At 35.5% G+C, this 11041-nt stretch overlaps 1 pseudogene; it reads right to left on the bottom strand.

Moving 5' to 3' along the window:
• Window positions 1-3477: 3477 nt before the first annotated feature.
• LOC114738126 (uncharacterized) lies at window positions 3478-9371 on the bottom strand (annotated as a pseudogene).
• Between the last annotated feature and the right edge of the window lie 1670 nt (window positions 9372-11041).

Raw genomic sequence — 11041 nt, 5'->3', positions numbered from 1 at the left:
TTAAAACGGGAACTATATAAATAATTTCAATGAAATTTAGAAGAAATATATGTAAGTTTTTTGACAAAAATTCATACCTTTTATAAAAAAATTTAGAAAATAATAATATAGTTTTAGCAAAACTCTGAGATATTTTTGTAATTTAGAGTTATTTTGTTTTTAAGGAGATTTTACAAAATATATATATAATATACTTTTAGAAAATTACTAGCTCCCTCTGATTCTTATTATAAGAACTCTTTAGTTAATATATATATCAATAAAAACAGTTAAAATCATTAAATAGGTCATAAAATTCAAATAATCATTTACAATATTACCCTCATTAATTATACTAAATTCCAACAGCATATTAATTTCTAGTCTCTTTTTTTTTTAATAAGCAATTTCTAGTCTCTTATTACCTCTACTAAATATGGTCATATATGAAAAAAAATTTAATGCTCATTGAAACTGTTAAAAAGTCTTATGAAAAAGACCAAGAATTCGTTTTAGAAGAGCTCGAGCTAAGGACTAGGACTAGGGGGAGTTTATCTTTGTTTTGTGGCTTCACTTTGATGGCAGTGCCATGTCATATACTATGATGAGAAAATTGTTTTATCAAATATTCATGTCTTAAAATATGTACATTGAGTTGTAACATATCCTCCTTCTCTATGCATAAGGGGGTTTTAATTAATTAATGATTAATTAGTTAAGAGATGCTTGTCGTTCTGTGAAATGTATATATAATGTACCTTCGTGGTTTTAGGAGACATTAGATCCGCTTGCCCAGAGATGTGAAAAGAATATGGGGAATCACACTAAAGTCTCACAAGTTTGCACTGTCTCTGGCCAAAATACTTCAAATATATCATCAATATATGCTCCCTCTAATTCAAAATATAAAATAAATTTTATCTATTTATGTTTATCAAGAAATTATTTAAAATTAGTTTAAAACAGTAAATATGGAATGCATGTATTTTTTACTCTAAATATACCCCTATTAATGAGGAGAAAAAGTAAAAGGTGCAATAATGAATCAAAAAGGAAAGAGAATATATGGTGAAAAAAATTAGAAAAAAACTTATTAAATATTTAGACAAAAGTAAATATTATCTTATAAAAATAATCCAGACTGACTCTCTAACAAAATTTATCTTATATTTTGAATTAAATAGAGTATAGTATAAGAGATAAATCTTATTGGAACGCGCCTTAATTTAGCTAAGCAACAAAAAACTCCAAACATCCATGCACATGCAAGTACAGAACCCTGCTGTAGTTCATTTGGGAAGGGGAAAAAAAAAAAAACTGACTCTTTTACGTGTAAGTTTTAAAAAGTCCTGACCAAAACCTCAGTTGTAATTGAGGTTGTGACTGTTCCACCTATGGTTGCGGAATTTCTTGGTATTTTAAATGGTCTCACTTTTGTGCTGGAACAAGGGGTTTAGGAAGGAAAATCGCTATTGTGACTTTATGGAATCTGTAAGTATTATTTTGAGGCAACTAATAGGCTTTGTTGAAACCTTGTTTTGTTGGTAATGATATCCAATAATTTTTTATTCGAAAAATAAAACCCTCAATTGGTAGCTTTCTTGGCGCATTGACCTTCAAATGTCAATAAAAGCATTAATAGTTTGAACACAAATTTAAAAGAAAAGCTCATTCCAAAAAAGAATTTATAAATCTCACTTTTTTTTTTAATACAAGGTTTCTAATGCAAGACTCATAATACATAGAGTAACACCCTAGCTTATGGCCCCTTTAAAGTGTGTTTGGTATATGTTGATGGAATTATTGACAAATTGATTTTTATTTAATTTATATATTTATATTACGAAAAGACTAAAATACCCATAGTTTTTTTTTTAAATAAAAGGGAGGAAAAAAGACTGAACCGCGTGTTAGTCGAACACTCCGATCTATGGAAGTCAAGAACCACCTTCACTGGAAACACAAACCAAAATCAAACCACTGCAATCTAGTTTGAATATGAGATGATGGGTTTTCGTTTGAAGGGGAGACGAAGATGGCACTTTGTGAATAGAAATTTCAGCTTTGATAAAGCAAAGCGCCGTCTGTGTCTTTGTCTCGGTCTCAATAACGGCGGCGGCATTATTCTCTCAATCTAACAAAACAAGTTAAATTTGGGCCTCCACTTCCAGTTCCAATTCTCTAGGTTCAAGTCCCTTCTATAGTCATGGTTAACGGAGGAAGAATATGCAAATTTAGTTGAATTTTTTCCTATGAAGAATCTAACAATTGTACTATCCTTTCATCATGACATTCTCTCATACTTTTGAAGCTGATGTTGGTCCCTTTGACCAACCACCAAAAGGTGAAGGATGATGATTGACCCAAATTGGCTATTGGTCCATTCGCGCTTTGTACCTGTAGCCTTCCCAATTTTCAGACGAGGAAAATGTAGAAAATTGGTTCAGCCCAAACTTGCCCTAAATATAATATTTATTTTGTAGTGTATATTTAAAACTGAGGGAGTACTAATGTTATTTGCTTGGCCTGACCCTACCCTTAATTATAGCTTGGTTGGTTCATGAGGTGCAGAATTTGGATTTTCATCAATGTTTGATAAATTGTTACAAGAAGCACAATTTTGCAGTTAATTTGGATTTTAGGGAAGCGCATGATTATTTTTCGTAGAGATGAGGTCTTCTACATATCTAAACCCTATACTCCTCAAATTTTAGACACACATGCAAATGCAAATTAAAAAAAATATGTAAATGAATTTGCTTAGTTAAAAATAAAAGCTAGCTACAGTCATGTCTTTTCTTCTCAGTCGATGTGGCTTCTAAAGCTTCTTCAGCTGCCATTAACGTACGGCACAAGACATATATAAGGATCCATTTTAGTATTCCAGATTCTCATTAATCCGATTGCATTTTTTATTTTTAGGGTTACGATACAAATTTACCTCAAAAGTTTTGACTCAAGAGTTCTTGGTATTCAAAAGTTTTTTTTTGAAACAAATTTGTCCTGCAAGCCTAAAATCATAGCAATATTGTTTTCAGTAGGGCCAATATTACACCTTAACCCTTCATTTTTATTTCGGAATCATGATTTCGTACCAAAACATCATTCCATAGCAAATAGGGAACAACAATATATCAAAATTTGGTAATGGGCATGTGTTAGGCATTTTGTTTAAGCTATTCCCTTTTTTTTGAAAAAAAGACAAAAAGCTATCCGAATGAACTTAGGTAGCCCAGATAGCCCAGATTCTAATATTCATTATTCCTTAAACTCTAGTAAAATAACATATAACAAGACGACCTAATATAACAAATAACATAAATAACGAAATTCAAACTCTTTAGATCAAATACATGAGCACATATTATTCACTGGCGGAGCGAAAGCTCTGGATAACTTGTTTCAGAAGATGGGAAGCTTGCAACTAGCAATACATTCAACTTGGGTGGAAAAAAAAAAAGCTTCAAAGTAGTGACCAATCAAATCTCAAAGGAATTATCAAACACAGTCGAAGAGATCACATCCATCAGATTCAAAAGGAAGAACTTCACCAGGAGAAAGAACGCAATCATTAATGGATAATGACGATGAAGGAACATAATCATTAATGTTCTGTAATTGCTTGCTTTTCTTATAGTACTCCTCCACATTTCTGACAGGACAAGGAAAAGACGACAGGAGAACGGGGTGCTTTGGTTGGGTTAAGAATGTGGTATTGTTATTATGATTATTATCAAAGCTGATGAAATGAATAGGAGAACTTGACAGATCATGAGAATCCAGAAAGATCTTAGGCTTTTTGCAAGTGTGGCAGCGAAAATAGGTGGTTCTGCACAGAGAAGGGTCGTCTTGGATTACTTGTACTTAGACATGGAAATAGATCAGGCCAAGCCAGATTTTGGTGAAATAGGCCTGAGCCTGTAATAATAATCTAAGGCTTGAGCCTGTAATGATAATCTAAAGCCTGAGCCTAGACCTGAGCCTGAATGTAGGCTTTTTTTAAGGCTCAAGCCTGAGTCTTTCAAAGGCCTGATTAAGGTTGAAACTTTTTAAAAGCCTACTTGATATATGGTACGGATACGGATCGGCTAGAAACAAGTTAGGAAACTAGACCAACGATCGAAGGTAGGACCTTAAGAGAACCTGTCTCTTACAATCCTAGCCATGGAGACACCACAAGGATGATCAGTCCTTGATACAGTCGAGTATTCCCACGAGAATACGAGGCGGCAAGCAAAGCTCACTCAAGAGAAATAAAATTCTCTAAAATTCATCCATTCAAATCTGATCCCCAATTACAAAAAACGTAGCCTTGTATAGGCAGCAAAAGAACAATCTAGAATCAAAAAACCCTAGGTCATAAGTGCCATAAATGTGCCTTAAGGATGATTGACTATCTTGGTTGGCACCAATTAAGGCTAAAGGAAATAGAAAATTATCTTTTCTTGAAGAAAAAGGCTGCTACCTAAAAATAGGAAACTTATCTAAAATATTCTTATGCAATCTTTGACCAAAAGGCCTTATTTAATGCAAATAAAAATAGAAACTTAAAAAAAACGAAATTAAACCATAACTAATACATAAAGACGCCTTCTTGATGCTTCATGAATATTCTTGGACGTCACTTATGCTCCCCCTCCAAGGCACATGCTTGTCACATGGTATTTTGAGTGAATTCTTCAATCTGGACTGCACATGGGCCTTGTACACCATCTTGTTTGGCTTCTAGCAATATAATCACCATGTTTGGACCCTTGATGCGCTGATTGAGGGATGCTTCTTCCAAATAAATGGGCTCTAACTCTTTAAGATCTTTTATCAAACAATTCAGTGCCTCTTTCATAGAATCCTTGCTCTTGTCATTGGGCCTGCAATGCCTTGTAATGGTTCTTTTAGAATATTGGACTTCCATCTTTTAGCTTGGGCTCCACGCTCCGTGTTTTGGTCTTCCTTTGATGCTTGATCATGCCATGCTCCTCTATCATTCCCTCCCTGCTCAAAAGGATTCATCCTCGAATCTGCAGCATCAAAGAGAGATAAATCAGTCACATTAAATGTAGCACTTACATTACCATAGGAGCTAGGCAAATCTATTTTATAAGCATTATCATTGATTCGCTCCAAGACTTGGAAAGGGCCATCTCCTCTTGGCTGCAACTTAGACTTTCTTTGTTCTGGAAACCTCTCCTTTTGCAAGTATACCCAAACCCAATCTCCAGGCTCAAAGACAACCTTCCTACGACCTTTGTTAGCTTGCTTTGTATATTGCTCATTCTTTCTCTCGATGTTGGCCCTCACCTTAGCATGTAATTCCTGCACAAACTCAGCCTTTTTCTTGCCATCAAGGTTAGCTCGTTCACTAGAAGGCAAAGGCAGAATATCCAAAGGAGATAGAGGATTAAAGCCATAAACAATCTCAAATGGAGAGAAAGAAGTGGAAGAGTGAATAGCCCTGTTATATGCAAATTCAATATGAGGCAAGCAGTTGACCCAATTCTTCAAGTTCTTTTGAATTATTGCACGTAACAAGGTAGTGAGTGTTCTATTGACGACCTCGGTTTGCCCATCCGTTTGGGGATGTGCCACAGTAGAAAACAGCAACTTAGTTCCAAGCTTACTCCACAAGGTCCTCCAAAAATGGCTAAGAAACTTTACATCCCTATCACTCACAATGGTTTTAGGCAATCCATGCAATCTAACAATTTCTTTGAAGAACAAGTCAGCAATATGCACAGCATCATTTGTTTTAGAACAAGCAATAAAATGAGCCATTTTACTAAATCTATCCACTACAACAAAGATACTATCTTTCCCAGATTGAGACCTAGGCAAGCCCAACACAAAATCCATAGAAATATCTACCCAAGTTTGGGAAGGCACAGGTAGATGGGAATATAAACCATGAGGTTGAACCTTAGACTTTGCATGCCTACATGTCACACATTTAGCACAAACAGACACAACATCTTTGCGCATACCAGGCCAATAAAAGTGTTCATGCAAAAGAGCTAATGTTTTGTCAACACCAAAGTGACCCATCAAACCACCACCATGAGTTTCTTTTACAAGCAGCTCACGCATAGAGCAATTGGGAATGCACAATTTATCTTTCTTAAAAAGAAACCCATCAGATCTATAAAAGTCATTCACCCCATGCTTTTCACAAGAAAGCCAAATTTTGGAAAAATCACAATCAGAGTCATACAACCCTTTCAATAATTCAAATCCAAGTAATCTAGCATGAAGAGAAGTGATAAGAGAATACCTCCTAGAAAGAGCATCAGCAACAACATTCTCTTTACCTTGCTTATGCTTGATCACATAAGGAAACGTCTCTATGAATTCCAACCCGCAGCATGCCTCTTGTTAAGCTTACCTTGAGACTTTAGAAACTTCAAACTTTCATGATCAGAGTGAATAATGAACTCCTTAGGCCATAAATAATGCTGCCATGTTTCTAAAGTTCGTTTTAAAGCATAGAGTTCCTTGTCATAAGTAGAGTAATTCAAAGAAGCTCTACTTAATTTCTCACTGAAGTAGGCAATAGGCCTAGACTCTTGCATTAGAACAGCACCAATACCAATCCTAGAAGCATCACATTCAACTTCAAAAACTTTATTAAAATCAGGTAAACCCAAAAGTGGTGCATTGGTTAATTTCTCTTTCAAGGTATTAAAAGCTGTTTCTTGTGTTTCACCCCATTTAAATGTCACATGCTTCTTAACAAGCTCATTTAGAGGTGCAGCAATAGTTGAAAAATCTTTGACAAACCTCCTATAGAAACTTGCTAGTCCATGAAAACTCCTGACTTCATTGGCATTCTTTGGGGTTGGCCAATCTCTTATAGCTTTCACCTTTTCCTCATCCACATGGATCCCTTGAGCACCTACAACAAAACCAAGGAACACAACAGAATCCATGCAAAAGGAGCATTTCTGAAAATTAGCATATAAGCTATTCTCCTTAAGAGTTCGAAACACCTCATGCAAGTGAATAACATGGTCATCTATTGTTCTACTATAGACAAGAATATCATGAAAGTAGACAACCACAAACTTCCCAATAAATGAACGAAAAACATGATTCATCAAGCTCATGAAAGTGCTAGGTGCATTAGTTAACCCAAAAGGCATAACTAACCATTCATACAATCCAAATTTAGTTTTAAATGCTGTTTTCCATTCATCTCCCTCTTTCATGCGAATTTGATGATAGCCACTCTTTAGGTCAATTTTAGAGAATAAAGTAGCACCATGCAACTCATCCAACATGTCATCTAATCTAGGAATGGGGTAGCGATACTTAACTGTTATTTTGTTGATGGCTCTACAATCAACACACATTCGCCATGAACCATCTTTCTTGGGCACTAGAAGTATTGGAACAGCACATGGGCTCAAACTTTCCCTTACAAAGCCTTTCCTCATGAGTTCATCAACTTGGCGTTGAATCTCTTTAGTTTCTTCGGGATTGGCTCTATAAGCTGGTTTATTAGGTATAGAAGCTCCAGGGATGAAATCAATCCTATGCTCAATTCCTCTTAAGGGAGGAAGCCCATCGGGAACTTCATCAAGGAACAGGTCACCAAATTCCTGCAACAAAGCCACAACACTAGAAGGCAAAGAGGGGTTAAGTTGGTTAGTAGAAAAATAAGCATCCTTGCACACAAGCACCAAGACTCGCTCACTCAATAATGCTCTCTTAACCTCGCTTTTTCCAGCAAATAGACTCTCTTTCTTTTGTTCATTTTTCTCATATTCATTCCTTTTCTTTTCTTTTTTCTATACTCTCTCTTTTTCACTCCACTCACTTATTTTTTTGCATTCTTTCTCAATCCTCACTTGGTCATCATAAGCTTCTTTAGGCCTAAGAGGCTTCAATACAATGATTTTCCCATTGAAAGGTACAGAATAACAATTTTTGTAACCATCATGGTGAGCTCTACTATCAAACTGCCATGGTCTTCCAAGCAAAAGATGTCCAGCAAGCATTGGGACTACATCACATAAAACTTCAGCATGGTAGTTGCCAACAGAAAAAGAAACCAAAACTTGCTTAGTAACCTTAGCTTCAGCACTATCATTCAACCATTGCAATTTATAAGGCTTAGGATGCTTCATAGTTGGTAAATCCAACTTTTCAACAAGTAAGGTACTAGCAACATTGGTAACACTACCACTATCAATAACCATGCTACATACCTTATTCTTTATGAAGCACCTAGTGTGGAAGATGAGCTCTCGTTTCTCTTGCTCTTTATCTTCCTTTGGTTGCATGTTTAGGGCTCTTCTAGCCACTAATGCTTCTCCCTTAACAGGTTCAGCTTCATCAATCTCCAATTCAGAATCAGTCACCAAAGAAGGCATGTCATCATCACTTTCATCGCTAGAATGCACACTGTCATACTCGCCATTATCTTTGAGAATCATGGCCCTCTTATTGGCACATTGGGAAGCAATATGCCCTTTTCCATGACATCTAAAACATTGAAGAGAAGAGGTTCTATCAGTAGAAGAAGTTTTAGAGTCAAGTTTCTTACCGCCATCAATCTTGGGCTTGGATTCCTCCTTGGCTTTTGGTGTGAATTTTGCAACATCTTTAGCCTTAGAATCCTTCCACGTGGATGCTGATCTAGAGTCCCTCCAACCATGAGATGAGGATTTGGAGTGTTTTTCTTTATACCGCCTCTCAACTTTGATGGCTTTATGCACTAGCTCTTCTTTATCAACAAAAGTGTACATCTCAACTTTGTCTCTAATTTCAGGCCTTAACCCATCAATGATTCTGGTCATGCTTGCTTCTTCTCCTTCTTGTACTCCAGCTCGCATTTTAAGAAGGTCAAGTTCATGCACATATTCATCTACAGTCATAGAGCCTTGGCCAAACAGTCGTAACTTTCTATTTAGCTCTCGGTAGTAGTAACTAGGGACATACTTGTTGCGCATGAGTTTCTTTAGCTTTGACCATGTATGAGGTGGTCCTTTGCCCTTAAGGCGCCTTTTAAGCTGTAAATCTTCCCACCAAACAATAGCATAGTCAGAAAATTGATATGAAGCAATTTTTACCTTCTTTTCTTCTGGCCAATCATTCATTCTGAAGATTTACTCAAACTTCATCTCCCAATCAAGGTATGCATCTGGATTTATATTACCCTTGAAGGTAGGGTAATTGATCTTTGGGTCATAGGTGTCCAAATCACGTTTTTCAGGTCCGCTCCTATTCTTTGAGGATGAAGAACCAGATCTAATCACCTCCTCATCACCACTACTTGCTTTGGATGCTTTTAGCTCCACTAGCTCCAACTTGAGTTTGAGAAATTCATCTCTCATGGCTCTCATGAATAGCTTAGGATCTGTGTTGAATTCTTCCATATTGGCTTCTTTGTCACTCATCTTGAAATTGAAACGTTAGTGTGATCAAAGAGAAATGAAATAGTAAGAAGGGACCTTACCACTCTACTCGCGCGTTTCACTCAAGAAATTGTAGTGTCACTCGTGTTTAACTCAAATCTGGCTTTTAAATTGATGTAATAACACTCTCGCCTTTTACCACTCAAACTTGCCTCCTATAGTATTCTTGATTGAAACTCAACAAAATCAAGAGACAATGTTAGTAAATGGTAATCTCCACAACCAGAATTGCAAGAACCAGAAAATATAAGAGATAAGAAAGGAATATGTGATAAAAGAAGAAGGATAGGTACCAAAAACGTAAAAGGAAGGAAAAGAGGAGGTAATCTCCATCTTTTAGCTTGGGCTCCACGCTCCGTGTTTTGGTCTTCCTTTGATGCTTGATCATGCCATGCTCCTCTATCACTACTCACAAGTTGTAGGCCTTAAAGTCCATAAATAGGCTCTGAGCCTACCGAAGCCAACATGTCCGTAAGCTTTTGGGAGGTTTCAAAGCTTATATATTTACAAATTGTATGTTTTAAATAGGCTTAAAGCCTACTTAAAATCTATGAATAATTAAAATAAAATATGATTTTTGTTACAAACGAATAATACTATTAGAATTTAACATGGATAATACAATATATTAAAATATTACAAAATAGTAGCATGAGCATGAAACGAAATTGAATAACACAATAATATCAATATTAAGATCTCATCTTGTGCTTAAAACCTACGCATAATTAAAATAAAACCTAATTTTTAATACAAAAAATCATCCCGCTGGAATTCAATACTAATAACACAATGTATCAAAATATTATAAGATAACAATATGACCATGAAATGAAAATTAAACAAATAACATCAGCATCAAGGTCTCAATATAATATCCTCTTGTTCATATGCTCCTGCATAATAAACAAATTAATTTAAATTAAATAATTAGTACAATACAAAATCCAACTAACATGATATAAATATAAAAATAAATTATGTAACATTATATTCATACCTTTAGTTTCCTTTTCAACCCATATTTGTGACGAAGCTAGTACACTCCACACAAAAGATTTTCAATAGATTCTTCATTCAATCTAGCACGATATTCATCAATCACTCTTCTCCTAGCACTAAATGTAGACTCTGATTTGAGATAAGGACAGCTAATATATTAGATGCCATCCTGGATAAAACTTTAAATTTTGTACTATTGTTCTTCCACCACTCTAAGGCACAAAATTATGAAGAATCAGAAGAAGGAATGTAAGGATCATCAGCAAGATAAGTTTCCAACTCTGATTTTGTAGCAGGAACTAAATGCCTTTGACGAATCATGTTCAACATTCGTTGCATTCCTTTATCTGTCAAGGTTGTGCCATCAATATTCATTTCACCAGATGTAGAAAATGACTCTTCTCTACACAATTCCATATGATATAATTCTTCTATGCATTTTTAACTTTTTCCACATCCTGTGTAGCCTCACTTTCTGGTTTATATATTAGGGGGAAACTTATCTCAATAGCATCAAATTTGATTCTTGGGTCCAAAATACTTGCAATAGCCATCAACAAATTGCATTCACCCCAACACTTATCAAATTTTTCTTTCATAGGTATTGCCATCTCATTCATGAACAAGTCAGGAGAATCTATTGCCTTATC

Source organism: Neltuma alba, unplaced genomic scaffold (genome assembly GCF_004799145.2).
Source record: "Neltuma alba isolate B1F8T4 unplaced genomic scaffold, ASM479914v2 tig00013535_pilon, whole genome shotgun sequence".
Classification (NCBI taxonomy): Eukaryota; Viridiplantae; Streptophyta; class Magnoliopsida; order Fabales; family Fabaceae; genus Neltuma; species Neltuma alba.
The sequence above is the reverse complement of the archived record's forward strand: the minus strand, read 5'-3'. Positions and strand labels throughout refer to the sequence as shown.